Source organism: Electrona antarctica (assembly GCF_951216825.1).
Source record: "Electrona antarctica genome assembly, chromosome: 22".
Classification (NCBI taxonomy): domain Eukaryota; kingdom Metazoa; phylum Chordata; class Actinopteri; order Myctophiformes; family Myctophidae; genus Electrona; species Electrona antarctica.
The window spans coordinates 10,208,968-10,228,647 of NC_136805.1; the positions used below are offsets into that span (position 1 = coordinate 10,208,968).

The 19,680-nt window shown below is 42.7% G+C and overlaps 1 protein-coding gene and 1 long non-coding RNA gene across 2 annotated transcripts in view; one reads left to right on the plus strand and one right to left on the minus strand.

Annotated features, from left to right (window-relative positions):
* LOC306915849 overlaps positions 1 to 19,554 on the plus strand; it is a 29,855-nt gene extending 10,301 nt beyond the window's left edge. Inside the window, exon 3 of the long non-coding RNA XR_013788884.1 lies at positions 15,433 to 19,554. This is a non-coding gene — a long non-coding RNA (uncharacterized lncRNA). The remainder of the gene's footprint in view (positions 1 to 15,432) is intronic.
* Positions 3 to 19,680, minus strand: part of uts2r (urotensin 2 receptor) — a 67,815-nt gene continuing 48,137 nt past the window's right edge. Inside the window, exon 4 of the mRNA XM_079493484.1 lies at positions 3 to 1,572. The gene's annotated coding sequence lies outside the window, so the exon portion shown is untranslated. The remainder of the gene's footprint in view (positions 1,573 to 19,680) is intronic.

Sequence of the window (19,680 nt, forward strand, 5' to 3'; positions counted from 1 at the left end):
TCATAATCTTCTCTGAAGCGTCGATCAATCGTACGTTTTTGTTTCAGAGCATTTCCACTCCCCTTTCTCTCTCCCCAAATGTCCTCTTATGTTCCGTTTAATGGAAAAAACCTCATTCTTGCCGTTAAACAGTTCCCCGGCCGTGCTATTTAACATAACCATTTTCATTGACACAGTGTGGCTTGAGCAGCACTTCAACGTCGACTCGCTAGTGAGAACGCTAGTGAGAACGCGGCATAAGTATAAGTCAGGGCTTCATTCCCGTCTTTGCGTCTGTCTGGCAGCGGTGGCCGAACGGTTTGTGGAGCGGTCTTGATACCGGAAGGTCGCCAGTTCGAAACCCCGGGACCGGCACGTTAAAATTACCACCGCTGAAGTGCCCTTGAGCAAGGCATTGAACCCCAACCATGAAATGTTCTATGAGCAGGGCGCGGCTGTAAACAAGCATCTCGAGCTTAGTCCACTTACCCTGGGTAAACAAAGAACTTTGCTTTGCTTTTTGATGTCTGACTATGACTACTTGCTGTTTAAACCGGTGTATATAGTGCGGGATTGACCACAGACCAATATATACAGTAGCAGCATGAACATGCAATGCAACGATTACAAACATGGCAAACATTTTAGCTGTGCAACCGATGAAGGCAAGAGCTACAACTACAACCATACCAGAGAAGTAGAGCCAGATGTATCCTTGACCAGTCATCTATCAACATTTTGTCATTTTCTGTCTGTTTATTTGTTGTTGTTTATACAGGGAATTTTAAAAGCATGAATCCACAACTTGCCATGGATTCAGACGAGGCCTTGCTGTACTTTGTCGATATAAACATGTTCTCCGTTACAACAAAATATCGTGGTCCTTTCACAAAATACTCTTGACCTCTTTTGCTGAAAGAAATGTGATATGAATGATGTTTTGGGAAATGTCAGTTCTCTGTCAGATCTGTGGTCTCTGCTTTGCATTACTGACATTAATTAAAATCGAGCATATTATGTTCCGTACACAGAAACCACCCTCCGTCCACAGCGATACTCTCCCGTCCGTTGTCAGAAAACGGCAATCCATCTTGAGTGAACGGTAGTTTTAGAAATAACTTTATATGTACATAACACTGTACATAATCTATGTTCCTATTTAATACGGGGTGAGGGACTGAGGGTGGTAAGTTGGGAGAGAGGGTCAATGTGAGAAAAATGGGGGGAGATAAGAAAATAAATAAAATAATCGCTTGTGTTAGGGTTTGGAGGTGTAATCACTTCGTCTTTGGCCAGTACAAACAGGAAGTTCAGGGAGTGACAGGAGGACGGTGCGTGTTTATAAACAGTCCCAGCACGGGGGGAAAACAGTGGCAGCCGGTTCACTCTGTTCCTGCCCGCTTCAAATAGTTTTATTGTGCTCTCCACATCCACGCTGTCACTGGAAATATATCAAGCTCTTTACAAAAGGAAACAACTCTGGTTCTTCTGGTTTTCGGGTCGCGGCCGTCCGTCATCTCCCATCAGTTTATGTGCTGCCGCCTTTTCCTCTTCCTCAGTCAGCAGAGCTGCTTCTTCATATTGTGAGGCTACCTGTCAGTGAGACACAGGACATAACAGGCTATTATTACTCTGCTGGTAAATCCTTCCAATGTAGTTAGCAAGCGCGCGCACACACACACACACACACACGCACACATGCATACACACACAATTTACAGTGGTGGAAAGTAACTAAGTACATTTGCTTAAAGGGACACTTCACCCTTTTTGCAAAAGAATATATGTTAATGACGTTTAGAAGATTTAGAACACTTTCCTGGGGGTCTTTATGTGTGTAATATGTGGTTTTAGATTTTAGCAGTGAGCCCAGTGTCTCTGATGTCATGTACACTGGGCTTACTTCCTTCCTGGACTACAATTCCCATAATGCTTTGGTGCACTGCTCGTCCTTGTGGATAGGGGGAGGGCGGTCTTACTGAGACAACATGTAGTCCAGGACGTAAGTGAGCCCAGTGTCCATGACATCAGAGACACTGGGCTCACTGCTAAAATCTAAAATATCTAAAACCACATATTACACACATAAAGACCCCCATGAAAGTGTTTTAAATCTTCTAAACGTCATTAACATACATTTTCTTGCAAAAAGGGTGAAGTGTCCCTTTAACTACAATTTTGAGGTATTTGTACTTTATTTGAGTATTTCCAATTTCCATTGCTTTTACAAATATTGTACTTTTTACTCCACTGCATTTAGTTGAAAACATACAAAACATACTATATTGACACTTCAGCCCTACATTTTCAGTCATTTGAAAATAGCCGATCTACAAGCTCACACTGCGTCACATCGTGAGGCATTGCGATCTTGTAGATCTGGTATTTTCAAAAGACATTTGAGAACTTTAAAAATAAGACAATCGGCATAATGAGTACTTTTACTTTTGGTACTTTATGTACATTTTGATACCAATACTTTTGTACTTTTAATCAAGTACATTGACTTCTAGACTTTTACTTGTAACAGAGTAAGAATTGATGCTTTTACTTAAGTATAGATTGTGAGTACTTTTTCCACCACTGACAATATTTATGATGACCACTTAATGCTCTCTCTCTCTCTCTCTCTCTCTCTCTCTCTCTCTCTCTCTCTCTCTCTCTCTCTCTCACGCACAGAGAGTCTGTTCAATATCCCAGTAATCATTATGACAGGAGGAGTGAGAGCGTATAGTTAACAGCAGCATCAGCGCCATCAGATAAGCTGTGTGAACATTGCAATATCTACAAGTCAGACGGCAGCTGTGAGGCAAACATCAGTCAAAACGCACTGAAATGTGTTCATTTAACTCTGAGAGTACAGCTCAGAGGTAAATTACAGTTTTTCACGATTGTTAACACACGTTTTTCACAACCTAACGGCATTCTCAAAACTGCACACACAAAACTGAAAACCTCGCACACAAAATGCTAAACCCTGACACTCCTTTTCCATGATGACTTTGCCATCAAATCTCTTAACTGTTCCCAAAATGGAACTTGTGCTTTCATTTGGTACACACAGCCATATTTTCAAATGACACACATACCATTCATTGAGTACACACAACTAAGCATTTGCTGCACACTATATTATACCAAGCATTTACAACACAATGAAGTGCAAAATTGAAAACGCAATCATAGAAATGGAAGACACATGAATGACATGACTCTGGAGAATGAGCCATTTCTCCTTTTGTAAAATGAAAGGCCTACTTTTTGAGTGGTGCAACCACTCCCTTACGGAGCTATGTGTGTGGCTGGGTGGGTGGGTGGCTGGCTGGCTGGGTGGGTGCGTCTGAGCACGAAAACAGCATGGTTGTTTTTCACCACCTGTGCGCAACCTAAAGCATGCACGCACATATTAACTGTATATATGGTGATTTTGGGTGTACCAGTACAGTACAGTACAGTAGTGGGACCCCATTACTCTGACATTTCTCAACTGTTTCGGACACGGGCCGGCTCGCCGGAATCGGGCCGGCACCCTGGGTGCGTTCCTGTGGGTCTGGAACTCCCCCCACCCCCACACGGAGTTGCACCACTCACTTCACACGGGTGTGATTTTTCATAGTCAAACAGCACACAAAATATGCAGCTTTCTTTTTTTGTTTTTTGTTTTTTTTACTGTAAACGCCACAAGCTGCATGGCGTGGAGCAGTACGTGTGACCCGGCTCTGTGGGTTCCGTTCATATACCTTCTACCTCCAAGCTGAAAAGAACTCCTCAATAGGATTCAGGAAAGGAGAATAAGGTGGAAGGAATAGAACAAAAAAATGTTCTAATGATGTCAGCAACTGTGAAGCGGCTCCTTCTCTCTGTCCACCTACTCCTCTACCTCCTCCTCATCCTCCTCACTCTTACTCTTACCCCTCTCCTTCTCTGGTTTTCGGTCTCTTCAAGGTTCTCCATTGTTCACCAAACAAAACAGAGGCTCTCAAGTCCTTTTTTGCTGCAGTCCTGATTGCAAATTGTTCACCAGATCTGAATGTTTAGAGATCTGACTATTTGTGTGTTATACATGTAGGTTGATGCTTTGAGATTTTCTGTGAGAAGTGTGTGCACTTCCCCAGTTGGACTTTTAATACATAATTGTCCTAATACATATAAGTAATAAATAAAAGGGACCATTACTGCATCACACTACCGGTATACTAAAAAACTTGTCAAATAATGTAAGAAAGAGGCAAAGTGCATGTTTACATCATAAAGTTGACCGTCCTTAAAACAAGTAGCCTATACCCTATACGGTATATTAGTTGGTCAAATATCCAATTAGCTGCCTTCCCCATTCTCTGCCATATGGTTTCTGGTAATATTATTGACCACTTATTGTATTTCCGTGGCAAACATCTAATTTTGAGAAAATGTCCACCACAAGATGGCATGATGCAATGTATGCATGCATGTTTCCCAAGATGGTCAGCTTGTTTTGATATCAAATTGATTTGCATTAACACTGGGTGGTGGTTGTTTTTTCCTTAAAATAAATAAATTAAATAAAAATAAAATGCTGCAACTATACAGTACAGTATATAGTAATCTCCTCCTTGAGAGCAGACAATAAAAAAGGTAACATTTCAGCTCTAGATTTTAGCTGGCAGTAAAACCATCGTCCATCAGCAAGAAACGAACAGGTTTACAGTTACACAAATGCGTACGTGTGTACGTGCTTGATTGCATTTAGCATGTGCAGAGGCCCTTTCACAGCAAGAGTCACTCTTTCCACATTAATTTACAGCTGGGCTCCCACGGTGGAACATGAATGTGTGGGAGCTCTGTCATTAAAACGATACAGTGCATGATTGGCACATATCAGACTTAGAGGGACTTCGAGGAGACATTTTCCACCCTGGCCTGCTTGTGGTGTTGCTCCTGGCATGAGACGTGCTGAGGGATGGATCTCTAATTCTCTATACTAGCATTCACTCATTTCTCTCTCCTTGTCTTTCGTCTCTCTCTCTCTCTCTCTCTCTCTCTCTCTCTGTCCCCCTCTCTCTCAGAAGCAGAAGTACACCTTTTTCAGATTGCTGATTGCTCTATAGCAAGTGTGGACAAAGTATTCACATTTTGTACGAAAATGCAGGAAAAGTATCAATACTGCAATAATAGAAATACTCGAGTAAAAGTACAAAAGTATTGGTGCCAAAATGTACCAAAAGTAAAAGTACTCGACTCGTTATGCAGAATGTCCTGTTTCAAGTTTTCAAATGTAAACAAATCTTTGGAAACTAGCAGATCTACAAGCTCACAAGTGAGCCAGATTCAAATGGCCAGGCTAAGGGCTGAAGTGGGTAACCTATGTTTTGTAATAATAATCCAAATCTGTGAAGTAACTAGTAACTAAAGTCTTCAAATAAATGTAGTGGAGTAAAAGTACAATATTTGGATGTGAGATGTAGTGGAGTAGAAGTAAAAGTGGAGTAGAAGTAGAAGTATCAGAGATTGGATATACTCAAGTACAAATACCTCAAAAGTGTACTTAAGTACAGTACCTAAATATACTTAGTTACTTAGTCCACCACTGCTCTATAGTCAATTGATCACAATTTTTGTTTCACACAAATTAGCATATTTATTGCTCAATTGTGCGTTATTTCTAACAGGTTGTAAGGTGGGAGGACAGGATTATATAGGGAAGTGCATGGTGGAATCATGTGACTTCTCAGTAGGCACGCAGCACCCTCAAGCCTGACTTTTTGCACCAAAAATGTCAGGTCTACAGTACATGAAGCTCACAACGTATTGCAGTGCGACACATTGATGTGAGCTTGTAGAGCTGACGTTTTCGGTGTGAGACACCGGCCCGCAGGGACGTAGCTACTGTAGCTGACCATTTGGTTGCCCTATTTGTGCTGTGATGCCCCCCCCCCCCCCCCCTCCCGGTGATAGCGCTGCATTTCCTCCTTCAGATCGGCTACTTTTGCCGTTTGTGAGGACGCACACACGGCTGCTCCTTATTACGCGGAGGAGCCGCGGAGAAAATTGTTATGTGGGTCGGCTTGGAACTTTTTGCTGCTACCATGGGAGCACATTGCTAATTGCACACATGTACTGTATACATACACCCACATGCAATCTATAACAAGCACACCGAGCTCACTTGTTGCAAGTACTGTATGCACGTACAGTACGCACGCTTCTGTGACTGCTTGCAGTCACAGAAGCACTACATGCTGCCCAGGCTGCTTCCCACTCTGCAGTCCTGATTCTCCAAACTGGGGTCCCACAGGGACCTGTACTTGGTCCCCTCCTTTTCTCACTGAACACTAACATGACACACAACTGTTTCTATCCTTCCCCCCCCTCTGCCACTCAGGTGGAAGAGCGCATCGCTGCATGCCTGGCTGGCTGACATCTCACAGTGGATGTCTTCCAACCACCTCAAGCTATATGAGCTTTTCTTGGGGGCTTGTCCTGTGCTACAGTATATGCGGGAGCTAACTATTTCCATAGACAAGTTGACAACGCCCTGGTAACGTCTGTCCCAACAGCCAGGAAACTTGGTGTTGTCCTGGACAGTCAGCTCTCGTTCAAAACACACATCACAGCTGTCACTCGATCCTGTCCAGGAGTCAGCCCAGCTCCTAATCCAGACAACAGTCTTGACTATTGTAACTCCCTCCTTACTGGCCTACCGGCATGTACACTTAAGCCTCTCCAACTGATCCAAAATGCCGCAGCTTGCTTGGTCTTCAACTAGCCAACATTCTCACATGTCTCCCCCCTTGTCTGCCCACACAGAATACAAAACTCTGATGCTGGCATTCAATAGCCTGGCTAATAAACCAGACTAATATCACACAACACTGTCGCGGGCAGGCAATTTTTTTTTGCCAAAGGCTGATTCGGTCTGGCTTATTAGCCAGGCTAGGCATTCAAAGCAACCAAAGGTATGGCTCCCCCATATCTTGCAAGTATGATCGAACCCTACAAACCCTCCCGCGCACAGATCAGCCAACGCAGGGAAGCTGGAAGTAACCTCACTAAAAACGCTGGGACAACGCTCCGCACGTCCCAAACTCTTCTCCCTTCTGGCTACAAAACTGTGGAATGCATTTCCCATTGAAGTCAGAACTGCAGCATCACTCTCAATCTTCCGCCGTAGTCTGAAAACCCACATTTTCAGACTCCATCATGGCCCGTAGCACTTACTCTACCCCCTTAGATAGCACTTTTTGTAGACTGATACAGACTTATAGCATGTTATGTAGACCGCACTAGAATTGCATTGTATGTAGTCATAGCACTTCATAGTACATATGTATAGCATAGTATAGTATGTATTGCCATGCTTTTTGTTCTTGCTTAATGTAAACCGCTCTGGATTAAGAGCGTCTGCTAAATGCCTAAATTGTATAATTACTCACCATCTGTTTTAATTAATTTTAATACGTGGTATTCTAGTTCAGTTTACTTTATTTAAGGCTTTATTATTATTATTATTATTTATTTTGTAACGTTTTACTGTAATGGGGGTCACGTAGTCATCTACGTGCTCACAAAGCGTAGCATCTCGATGTGTTGTGAGCTTGTCAATATTTGACATTGCATTGCTAATTGCACACTAACAAGCATGTACAGTACTACACACACCCACATACCCTCTAATAAGCACACATATAGGTCATGTATGTACTGTATTCACACCCACATACAATCTAACAAGCTAGCACATATGTCATTTAATTACTGTACACACACCCACATACAATCTAACAAGTACACATCAAAGTCAAAGTCAAAGTCATACGATTTGTCACACACGTTACCGCAGTGAAATTTGTTCTCCGCATTTGACCCATCTCTTGGAGCGGTTGAGCCGCAGCCAAGGAGCGGTGAGCTGCAGCGTGCGCCGCGCTCGGGAATCATTTGATTAGTAGATTTGACCCCCAATCCAACCCTTTGATGCTGAGTGCCAAGCAGGGAGGCATTGGGTCCCATTTTTACAGTCTTTGGTATGACCCGGCCGGGGATCGAACCCCGACCTCCCAGTTTCAGGGCGGACACTCTAACCACAGGACCACTGTCTGGTGTAGTAGTACATGTACTACTACACACATACAGTCTACAGCACACTTCAGTATATAGCGTCCCAGCAAGTCAAATGACGTCATGAAGACGTTATGACGACGTCCTCGGTTGACGTTCAGGACTAGGCAAGATCACAGCCCATTTGGGGATGATCTTTAGGTCATTTCCAGGACGTCTTCACCAGTTGAAATAATATAGCTTATTCTGGGCCGGATCTGACTAGTTATGATATGACTTAAGGGACTTATAGGCACTTTAACTGGCTGTTATCCTTTTGTCTGACTGCAAAACTTCCTCAGTGATGATTAACAAAACTGAAATGGAAAGTTTGTCATACTGCACTGGCAGTATAGTTTCTCCTTATAGAATAGATTGTGCTTTACATTCACACACACATTCATACACCGATGGCGGAGGAAACCAAACCATGCAAGGCACCAGCCTGCTCATCTGGAGCTTAGTGGTCCAACGTCTTGCTCAAGGACTCTTCGACACCTCTGGGGGAGCCCGGCGGGATCGAACTGGTTCCCAAGCATCCGCTCTACCCCTGAGCTACTGCCGCCCTTTGTACCAGGTTGTACTTCTGTTTATGTGGACATATTTCACATATCAGGCTGAATCTCTGTGATTAAGAGGAAGCAAGTATAAAATATCATGTGTGGGTGAGCCAAGAATATTCAGCAAATCAACATGTAGCCAGCTGGCTTGCCTGGTGCTCCAGGGCTTATAGGTACATCATGTTTGCAGTAATGATAAGTACGAAAACTGATTATTCTGCAACTTGCCCTCTTGCCAATGTCAGAGGTTTTGTAAGATTTTGATGAGCCAAAATGGGCTAAAATTACTTTTTGAATAGTTTTCTGCCTGGCTGCGTGCCAGTGTCCCTCACAAGCTTGTAGATCCGCTAGTTTTGGTATGAGATAATGCGTAACCAAGTGTAAATTGGGGCTATAGTTGATATGGTTGAAACAAAATCCTCAGCGATAATTTAACCACTTATCCTTATTGTGGGGAAGGTTTTTGCAAAAAATAGAAGATCAACAAGCTAGTTCACAACGTGCCACATGCAGCGTGATGTGTTGTGACTTACTTAGCCGATACCGATACTGAATACCGATACCAGAGAATTATATTTATAATAATAAAAATCACACCTGTGTGAAGTGAGGGGCGCTCTAATCATCGTACATCATCATACATCATCATCAAGAATGGTGGTCCCTTATTGGCCAAGGGTTCCCACCGACATGCTGATTTGCTCAGACACATATGTGACCAGGTCTAGCAAAATGGTCCTCATCTCGCCTAATGAAAAGGCAGAAAATCTAAAATTAACGTGATTTTTTTTTTTTTTGTGATTTTCTTTTTTTTCATATTAACACAGTTTGAATGTTGAAGGTTTTCATTCCAACAGATTATTGATTTGGGCAAATTAAATGTATATATTTATAAGTCAAAGTAGGCTAGCCAGCTCTAGGTGTTGAAATGTTGTGAACATTCAAAGGGGATTTTCTCAGCTTTGGGTAAAATGGCACAATCATTTTAAAATGGTCATATCTCCTTCAAATATTTTCCATATGAAAGCTTACATTCTGTACTTTAATAATCTGTAAAAAACTGAAAAATGACTCTGGTCGAGATGAGGGCCTATTTGCCAGACCCGGTCGCATATGATGTAAATTCTCCATCCATTGTCAATGGCATTTAATGTTTGTGTTCAGACAGAATCCACACTAATTAGCTGTTTATAGAAGGAAAAATCACACCCGTGTGAACTGAGTGGTGTAAGGTTTTATATAGCATGATCAGCTGTGGTCTGACGTAATGTCTGACGTAATGAAATAAGGTAAGGTATTATGTAGCCTGATCAGCTCTGATCTGACGTAATGAAATCACACCCGGATGTGATTTCACAACTGGCTTTTTCTGTGCAGAGAAAATGACCACGGTTGCTACGGTCATCCAGTTCACCCGGGTGTGATTTAATTACGTCAGAAATTATTTTGAACATAGCAACCATGGTCATTTTTTTCTGCACACAAAAGCCAGTTGTAGGAGTGGTTTACACCACTCAAAAAGAAAATCTTATTTTGAAGTCCACCGACCGGAAGTCAAGCGTTGACACATATGCTATGCTAAGCTTTGACCGTTCAGCTGCGCTGCATTCTTCACAAGTTGGACTAGTAGGGCAGGGGTTCTCAACCCGTGGGTCGTGACCCCTCTGGGGGTCGCCAAATTATTTTGGGGGGTCCCCAAATTATATATATAAAAAAAATAAAAACTGAATGGCTGGAAAATGGAAATGAAGAGTTTACATATAGTACACATAGTACATGCATGCACCTTCCCTAATGATTATATTCAGTATTTATTTATGGTGTATTGTCTCTATTATTAAGGTTATTGTAGCAGTCAATTTATATTGAGGGTCGGGAGGGAGGCGGGGCGGGGGTAGTAGGGAACCGTAAGGAACATGTGACAAAAGCTATCTAGCTATATATCTTGCGTTGTGTTTATAGCAGACTCCTCACTCAAACGTACACTTGCAGGTTGGGCAACTCGAAAGCAAACTCCACATGCCCCAACATTTTATTTACCTGCCATAGTGTCAACCCCTTACCCCTGTGTCGGATCGGTGGTTAGACTGGCATATTCACCGATACCGATATGACCCGAAAATCCACTAGTGTAGAGCCCTGATGGTCAACCATATGGGGTTCAGCACTAGCATGTCTGAAGTAAAATGAGATCTTCAAAATAAAAACGGTCAAAATGACCTCTCAGACATGCTAGTGTTAGGTGGTTAACTAACAAGCCCTAAAAGTGCACTCCTGGTTGTCTAATGTTACAGTATGTGTACAATGAATACCCCTACCCATACAATCCTCAGTATCCCCCCCCCCCCCCCCTCTCTCTCTCTCCTTGGCTGATGTAACTGTGCTCTGGGTGAAGCACACCCCACGTACAACAGCTGCTAGTGATCTTATCTTCACTGTATGATCTTATCACACATTTGATCATCACTGCTTCACACGCTGGTCTTTCACACAGGTGTGATGATTCTTAAACCCATAGAACAGCTGTACAACACAGGTGTGATGATTCTTATTAAACCCATAGAACAGCTGTACAAAATGGTAAATGGTGCATTTATATAGCGCCTTTATCCAAGGCGCTTTACATAGATTGTGCATTACATTCACCCATTCATACACACATTCATACACCGATGGCGGCGGAAGCCATGCAAGGTACCAACCAGCACATCGGGAGCAATTTGGGATTCAGTGTCTTGCCCAAGGACACTTCGACATGTAGACAGGAGGAGCCGGGATTCGAACCGCCGACCCATGGATCATTGGACGACCTGCTCTACCTCCTGAGCCACAGTCGAACAGCTGTACAACACAGCTCTCACGGTGTTTGACATGAAACCTCCTCACTCATATCACCACTGTAACAACGGTGTAGAGAACAGTTTCTTGAGTTTTTAAGTTGGTGTTATAAGACCTTACATGGTCTGTGCCCGCCTGCCTTGAGGGAATTCATAAAGAGGGAAGCCTGTTAGTGGAATCGACACCCATTAGAGGGGACTGTGAAGTGCAGCGTAGACCAAACGCATTCGGACAAAATGTCCTATCAGCGCAGGGTTCATCGTTCATTGGCCATGAGATATTGTTCTACTTTACTCGCTAGTCGATAACCAAACTTGCGACCATTCATAATCAGTCATGCACTTTATTGTCTCCACCAGGCCGACGGCATGGGGAGAGTATGTTTATTGTCTCCACCAGGTCGAAGGCATGGGGAGAGTATGTTTATTGTCTCCACCAGGCCGACGGCATGGGGAGAGTATGTTATTGTCTCCACCAGGCCGAAGGCATGGGGAGAGTATGTTTTATTGTCTCCACCAGGCCGAAGGCATGGGGAGAGTATGTTTTGCACCCCGTCCGTGTGTCCATCTGTCTGTCTGTCCGTCCGTCTGTGTACCGCTAATCTCCGGCACCGTTGGCCCGGTCGATGCCAAACTCTGCTCACACACTCCCTGGATGCCAACGACAAACCTCTGTCCCAATCTTTCCACAACAGCCTGTTGTTGACAATGTATCGTGTACTTAATTGAAAGTACCCTTGTTCCCAGCCTTAGACTCATATGCGAAGAGATCAAAGCCTGGTCACGACTTGTTTATAGGGTGTCTATAGGGGGCCTATAGGCGCCAACCGCCATACTTATTTCTCCCAGAAACAAGCTTTTTCGACCAATCAAAACACTTGTTTCATTGACGAAGAATAGAATGTAACCAGATTCAGTGACGTAGAGTCTGTGGGGGCCGGGGGGCCAGGGCCCCCATGAGGAATTGGACCAGGGATCTCGGCCCCCATGAGGAATTGGACCTGAATATATATTCACCTCGGTTCGTCCCGTTTGTGCCGCAAAACACAGAACCTGCCGAGGCGGACAGGACTATAGCCTGCAATCATGGCATTTAAACATGCTCTTCTGTTTATGGCGGCCCGGGCCCCCATGAGGATTATGAAAACTATTCCAGATTTGTGTGTGCATGTGTGTGCGTTTGTGTATGTGCACTGCACAACGCACATACACAAAGGTCTATGAGTCACAAACGGATGATGTGTGCGTGTGCATTTATAGACTCCTCTGGTTGTGAGCTGTAAACTATATTAGCGGCAGATGAAGGCGGCTTGTGGCAATTGACAGATCAACAAAGCCACCTCCCCAATGTCCCTGAAGCTCACAGCAATCTGCACTATGTTGTTGTGTGGCCTTTTATATAGCAGCGGGCAGAAAATAGACAACCCCCGCACACTGATCCAGCTGCACAGCGTGGGCATGGTGTTGACTGGAGACCAGCATGAAAGTAGTGATAGGCATCGTGCCCTGGCGTGTGTGCCCTGCCAATTTACCACTTCTTTCAACCTGCCCGCCCTATTTTGGGCAGGTCGATGATAGGCGAAAGGTTTCACAGGAATTCTCTGTTCTCTTTCGCTAACTCTCGTAATTGTCTTTCCATCCCTTCCTTGCGCTTTCTCTTGCTGCGACCTTGGCAAACATCTAATAGGCTGGGCTATACCTCAGTTTTTCAGTTCAGTCTTTTATGTATTCATAGTGCAATATCACCCCGAGTCATACAACAAAACACAATAGCAAACCAGACCAGCATGTGTGGTCAAACAGTCACCATGTGGCAGTGCAGAGGTGAGAATGTAGGTCAACAAAAACAAAGTTTTACAACACATGTACAGTGTTTAAAACCACACGGCAAGAAGAGGTGGACATAACAATGAAATCAATAAAACTAGGGAGAACTAATGCAAGGGGAAAAGATTTATTTTATTTTTTTGCGAGTCGGCATCTCTCTCATCAGCTCACCCTCTTTGGCATCTGTGCTGCTCGCCTCCTCTTCCTAATAAGGCCTTAATTCAGCCAGTGTTGCATTGGTGATTTTATCTTTGGTAGGACGCCAGTTTAATCACGCACACGTCGCTTAACACCTACACTATACAGCAGGGATGTCAAACTCAAATACACAGTGGGCCAAAATAAAGAAATTGGTACAAGTCGAGGGCCGGACTGTGTTTCAACACACGGGCACCGCAGTCGTCCCAGGCAAACAGCAAAAAAAGTAAATGCATTTAAAACTGAAAATGGATTATTATTCATCTCAGTTTCCTGTTCTATGATCCTCACCATCACTGCTTTCATAGTATGTGATATGTGCCAATGCACTCGCAGTGCATTGTCGGACTTGTAGTATTATGGTGGTCCGTGCAATATACCCGAGGGCCAGTTCTAATACTAATTAAATATCATCCTGCGGGCCAAAGATAATTCATTCACGGGCCTGATTTGGCCCCCGGGCCTTGAGTTTGACATATATGCTATACAGCCTTTAACATGTCACACAATGGACCCTTGATATGCATACAGGCTCATTCCTATGTTTAATCACGCTGGTGACACTCTGCAGTTGGCAGCTTTTGTAAACGCTGAGGCGTGAACTTAAGGTTTGTTTTTAATCCATGCATGTGCGTGCGAGCATGCTCCTGAAAAATGACCAATATGCAACACGGCCTTCAGCGTCCGCATCATCAATAGAGAATCATCGGTTTGCGTGATCTCTATTGATGACGTCCGCATCATCAATAGAGAATCATCGGTTTGCGTGATCTGCGCAAAAGGACAGTTAACTGTCCTTTTGCGCAGATCACGCAAACCTCAGCAAAAAGAAAAGGACAATATCGATGGCCTCCAACTGTACATTTAGATTGTGTCAAAAGTCATATCTCACCTGGACACGGCCGCGTTCTGACACAAATTTTGACCTGACGGTCAAGATTAAATTGATCCCTCCGAGCAAGCAGGCTGGCTCTATTTGCTCAATGATAAACTTTTCAGCGGAAAGTTACATAGTGCTGCTTTAACTCAAATAATTTACATCTAATTTATCAGTTTATCAGAGTTCTCCTTTGGTCGATTGTTTTATGAAATGTGTTCACATGGAAAATAATGACTTGACAATGTGTGAAAATACTGTACAATTGCTATATTAGCAAGCATAGCAGTATAAATCTCCTGGAGAAAGATTTACGGGGGTAATTATGGTTCTTATCGGAGCTCTGTTATTGTTATGTTTTGCACTCTGGGCCATATATTCAACCTGGAAGAAATTTTATAGTTGGCACAAAATGCCTGGAGATGTCTGGAATTTTAATTGCAATGAGTGCACGTGTGTGCGTGCATTGTGCACACATGGATGGAGTTTTTCTGTGCTCCCTGCAGCCAAAATACTCAAACTAATGAAATAACAAAAAAGTTGAATTGACTAAACAAAGTAGAAACGAGGTCTTTACTAAATAATGATGACTCACTGACACTGTGTTGTGTTTACAAAACCAACTAAAACAAACTAAAAACATAGTAGCCAGGAAATGTCCTCAGTTTTGGTCCGCAAGCTCTCAACATGCCAAGATGTTACGCTTTGTGAGCTTGTAGATACCGGTATACCAGCTTTTAAAAGTAGCCTAATTATAACTAGAAAAAGTCACAAGAAAATAACAATGAAAACTAATGTTAAAAAAACTGCTTAACTAGCCGAGGGCTATTCTTTCATCTGGTTTCCAGGCTATATAACCTTGCTCCCAGCCCTCCTGTCTCTCTCTCTCTCTCTCTCTGTCTCTGTCTCTGTCTCTCTCTCTGTCTCTGTCTCTCTCTCTCTCTCTCTCTCTCTCTCTCTCTCTCTCTCTCTCTCTCTCTCTCTCTCTCTCTCTCTCTCTCTCTCTCTCTGGTAGGACATTCAGACCTGCTAATCCTGTCTTGGATTAACACGGAGGCTCTGCCTTATCTCTGTCCCACAGCACCCCAGGACTCCTGATGCATGCACACATGTAGCTCCATGACCAGGCGTTCTCTGGACAAGACTGAAAGAACACAAGGTCGATGCATGTGCTGCAATATATCACCGCACTTTCTCTTGCTGAGCGTTATCGATACTGCCTGGTGCCAAGGATCGATATTTTACACGCTATCTATCTGACTATATTTACGGATTGCCCCCGGTGATAATCTCGACTGCACGAGATCTGTGCGATCAGTATTACTGATCATCCGTATCTCAGACAAGTAAAATGTGGAAACATGCTGTGTTATTAGTAGCTACTGCACATTATACATAAACACGGAAGAAGAAGATGAGAACAGACAGACTGCGAAACCGGGAAGTGCATCCAACCAGACTACTGTAATCATAACACCGTTCCTCCCTGCCGAGATGAATTGCACACGTTTCACTGTCTCTTTTCCATGGATGACACCTCGCATCTCAGACTGTTCTCCATATAGGCCTGCTCACCAAAAACATTGCTCTGTAGTCCATATGGATATGATTTGGATTGTGATCTTAAAGATGAGATGATCATGTTAATCATGTTAACCCATTTTGGGCGGGAACCCCTTTTGGTGTTAGCATTATGTTATGCTTTAGCTATTGAAAAATAGCAGATCTACAAGCTCATAGCGCGCCACCGAGTGGCGCGCTACGAGCTTGTAGGTCAGCTATTTTTGAAAAACGACTGACATAGAAACATAGCTTTTTCAGAAAACTGTCAGGATGTAGAAGACATTTTTAGAATCTGATCTCAGGTCAAAATGGGTTCGAAATGTAGGTGCTGAAGTGGCTATAGGTTCTGTAATAATAATAAAAATCTACAAAGTAAGTAATACTGTAACTAAAGTTTAAGTTTAAGCAATATCTCACAACGGGTAAGGGCTAGTAATAATAATAAGGGACATGCCTCGTATTGGCTTGGCCCCTATACCGTAGGTCCGGGAAAAGAAGCCACGCAGCTGGTGGTGGGATTTTCAAGTTAATTATAATTTGGTCCGAGATGGGTTTCTTTTTTCCCCGTGAAGTCCCTGTAGTATCGCTGTCCTTTGAACAAAACCAGATAATACCATGGCATTATGGTAGCAAAAAGCCTGCCGCCACTCCAGGGGGAAGAAGATCGAGGCGTCCTGCCAGAGAGAACTGACAGAAACGTGTTTATTTTACTCAAACGTTCGTCCTCTGGGTACTGTTTCCTTGTTTCATTCTGGTCAGAGGCTGGGTTATTGTACTCTCTCTAGGGATTGAGATAGGCCCATGAATATTTAGGAGCTGTGCGTATGTGCGTGCGTGTGCGTGTGCGTGTGTGTGTGTGTGTGTGTGTGTGCACGCTGTGGTCAGCATTTTGCACGCAGCATTGTTCCCTGCACTAAGCTCTGTGTGATATCCGTAATTCTGTTTAATTTACACAACATCCAGCTATAGTGCAACGCAAAGAAATGCCTTTTTTTGCTGACAAATGTGCTGACATCATCACATTTGAGGTGACGGCTATGGCAGTTTTTAGCCCAAGCATGATGAAATGTAGATTTTTTTTCCCCCTTATAGGTGGTTAATGGTATGGACCTGGTCACATTATGCCAATTATGAAAATTACTCCAACATATGCATCTGGCAGTTTCTACATGCTGGGGACCCATATGCCTACTCAATATTTCTTTCAAAATCTTTTTTTATTTTCGTTTTATAACAGTATGGGTGTCAAGTCACAGGTTCATAGAATAAATATCAGATTTTAATATCAGTGACTGAGGTAAACAAACGTAGCCTACTGTATGAATCGGAGATTGTGGGCACAGACATAATGAAAAGACTGTTATTGTGCAAAACATGCCCCTTCAAGACAAAAGAAAAACATTTTCTCCCCTTCAAGTCCCAATTTAGTAAAGCCAATTCCCAATTCCCCAGCCTCTCTACAAGTACTCCATCTCTGCTAACCCCCACAATCAGTCATTGGGAGGGTGAAGAAAGCCTCGGGTCTCCTCCGATACCCGGGCCATCAAGCCAACATCTTCTACTCAATATTTCTAACATAAAACGTTGGTGTACTCAACATGCCTGGGTTCACATTCTGGCAAGTGGACTATTAGGAATGAATGGACTAAACAGAATCACAGGCATCACACAGAGCTTAGGGGTGTGCAGACTTCTTGCGGAAACAAAGTCACAAGAACAAAATGAAGTAATTGAAGAGAAAATAATCCAACAGTCCTTTTTGGCCAGGCTTTGCATTTCTACACCACTGCAAAAATACCAATGTCAACATTGTGTGCGATTGCATGGTCATACATTCAAGGTGCATGCTCGTGATTTATTATGTTTTGTCTCCGCAAATCTGCCAGCAAAGTAATGCAATTTTAATGGTTTGAAGAAAGGTTGACTGAGGCAGTTAGGAGGTACAAAAACAATGTAAGATCCCTCTCTGGGACTATGCTGTACAAACTGATGAAAACTAATTATTGAAGATAGGACACACTTTGTCCACTGAAGAGAGTGCAGGGATTACATTTCAGTCATTTTCATTTGGATTCCATAGAAGCCTGCCGCTGTGCCTATAGCAATTTGTTCAGAAGCATCTTCCATAAAACTGTAATGGTCGGGGCTTTGTGATAAAAGCAAAGGTTAAAGCCTTGTAGGCTGTGATTTCTTCACCTGGTTGGCAGTATTATGTAGAACAGCAGGAACAATATTACTCAAGCATAATTTTACATTAGGACTTGATCATACAAACATTATTTTTGCTTTTTATCCACAAGAGTGTACCTGCTCGCTCTCTCTCTCTCTCTCTCTCTCAGGTTCAGGTTCAGGTTCAGGTTCAGGTTTATTTGTCATATGTATAAATACAAGTATAAATACAATGAAAATCATTTTGCTCAGAGCATTCTCAGTCCTACATACACAGGACATAGACAACATCTATAGTGCAAAGAAAAATTCGAAAACACAAAAAAAGTGCAAGTGGATGACAATACAGTGCAATACAGTTCAAGGTCAGCTGTTCAGCAGCCTGACTGCCTGGGGGAAGAAACTGTTACTGAGACGGTTGGTGCGAGATGTCATGCTCTGGTAGCGTTTTTTGGAAGGGAGTTGTTTGAACAGGGTATTTGCGGGATGGCTGGTGTCTTTGATGATGTTGTGGGCTTTTTTCATACAACGAGTGGTGTAGATGTTGTGGAGACTGGGTAGTCTCTCTCTCTCTCTCTCTCTGCTAATGACAACCTGATGTGACAAAGCACATCAGAGGTTGTTGAGTGGATTCTGGATATCCAGGAGGCACAATGTCCACTCCAGCAGTGTATACAGACAGGTCAGGGTCTAATGTCTAACGGAGTCGCCTCATCATGTAGAAAACTCCACAGAAAGCTTCTGTTCTGTTTCGGCAAGCCAATACAAGTTGACTTTGTTTGAAGTATGATGCCAGCTTTCACAGTCCTCGCTGTCACTGTTAGCTAAATGTGTTTTTCAATGAAGAAAGATTAAGTCCATTAGACTGACACCCTTGTTAAAGATGAAAGGCTGCAAATTGTGTCACATTTTTGCATATCAGTGGCCATAAGTGATGACTAATTCATGCCAGTCTTTTGAAAAACATGTGGAAAAAAGGTCATTTGCAACAGTTCTATAATTTGACTTCTGAAAATGTGTTTTTATCAGGAACCAACAGATGCTTTTTAACTCGGTGACACTGAGTATTTTATATTGCACGCTATATGCTCTTTTTTGCGTCATCAGTTGGTCTCATGCAGGGAAAATTACTGTTATGGCTCTGTATACTTTGTAGTACTAGGTTTGTAATGATATATTAACTGCATCGAAAAATTTTGTTTAATTTCAAGAATTGAAGTATATTGATATGTAAACAGCACCATACGGTATCGTTTTATCTTTGATCGTTTTGCAATGCAAATCGGTATCGAATCGGTTTAATGCAATGCAAATAATCGATTGTTCTTATGCATTGTATTTAGCAATTAGTCTATTGATAAATGTGTCCATAATGTGTTAAAATATAATATCCATGTATTTGCCAGATAATTACTGTTTACTTATTTATATTCATATTAATCCCTTTTCCCTTTAAAAAACCTGCACTATCCACATGTTTCACACATATATATTTCTTTGTTTAATAGTTACTGTATTGATTTTAAATAATTGAATCGTATCGGGTGCATACTTAGTTTAGACTATAGTCATGTAGTGATATGTATCGTATCGCTGT